The sequence below is a fragment of the Carcharodon carcharias genome, chromosome 16 (assembly GCF_017639515.1).
Source record: "Carcharodon carcharias isolate sCarCar2 chromosome 16, sCarCar2.pri, whole genome shotgun sequence".
NCBI classification, from domain to species: Eukaryota; Metazoa; Chordata; class Chondrichthyes; order Lamniformes; family Lamnidae; genus Carcharodon; species Carcharodon carcharias.
In genome coordinates, this window is record NC_054482.1 from 10,168,864 (window position 1) to 10,170,357 (window position 1,494).

Below are 1,494 nucleotides of genomic sequence, written 5' to 3' on the forward strand. Positions count from 1 at the left end.
TCCAAAGTTTAAGCTTCTGTTTCATTGGATGAATTAATTTGCCACGATTATATAATTGTCCAACAAGGGGTTGATGTGTTAGTGCCTGCGCGATATTAGCTGATATTAGTGCTTCACAGTATTATCTAATATTTTAGTATTATTAGCTGGTACAGTACTATATTACTGCTTGTGTGGTATTAGCTGATGCCATATAACTGTTTATGTGGTATTAGCTGATACTTATTAAGGCTTAATTTGTGTAGCCATACTATTGTTTGAAACTTAGGACACTGGGGTTTTGGAACTGTGTTAATAGTCAGCTGATCAGACACTTGCAAAACTTTGAAATGACTGGCATTACCAGCCCTGAAAATTTGCTCTTGTGATGCACTTAGCTTAATTGGTTCTACGTTGTAGCTGGTCTATGCAATGTTGCATGCCTAGTCTACTGAACTTGGCGCCTGTTCTATATAATTGCAAGGGCTGCATTTTTATCCCAGTAGAGCCAAAGCATTCAGTTATGAATGCTTGCTACATTGCTGCTGGCACAGATGAAATAGCATATTTAGTCCATCGTTATGGAAGAACCAGAACTTTCTCCAATTGTAGATTGTATAAACTGAAGCCATCTTATTTAGCTCCTAGTCAAAATTCTGTATCCTAGTCCCTGACTTCATCACACCCCAGCTGCTTGCTCATCAAGCACGTGACCTCAATATTCTGTTCAATCCTGAGCTGAGTTTTAAATCCCATATCCTATCTGTCATATGTCTTTATAACATCATTAAGCCTCTTCCATTACCTTATAAGATTATTACGGAAAGTAAAAGTGTAGGGGGTAGCATGGAAAGAAAATTGGCTGGCTGGCAGAAAACAGTGAGTATGTATAAATGGGTCTTTTTCTGATTGACAGGATGTGACAAGTGGAGTCCTACAGGGGTCTGTACTGGGGCCTCAACTTTTTACGATTTACGTCAATGATTTTGATGAGTGGAGTGAAGACATGGTAGCTAAATTTGCAGATGACGGAAAGGTAGGAAAGTATGTTGTGAAGAGGACATGAGGAGGTTGCAGATGAACAGAGGTTGAGTGGGCAAAGATCTTGCAAATGGAGTTTAATGTGGGAAAATGTGAAGTTGTTCACTTTGGCAGGAAGAACAAAAAGCAGGGTATTACTTAAATGGAGAACAGCTGCATAATTCTGAGGTGCAGAGGGATCCAGGTGTTCTAGTACGAGTCACAAAAAGTTACAGGAAGTAATGGAATGCTATCCTTTATTACGAGAGGGTTTGAACATAAAAGTAGGGATGTTACACTTCAGTTATACAGGGCATTGGTGAGACCGCACCTCAAATACTGTGAGCAGCTTTCGTCTCCTTACTTAAGGAAGGATGTAAATGCATTGGAGGCGGTTCAAAGGAGGTTTACTAGATTGATACCTGGAATGAGTGGGTTGCCTTACGGGGAAAGGTTAGACAGACTGGGCTTCTTTCCACTGGAGTTTAGAAGAGT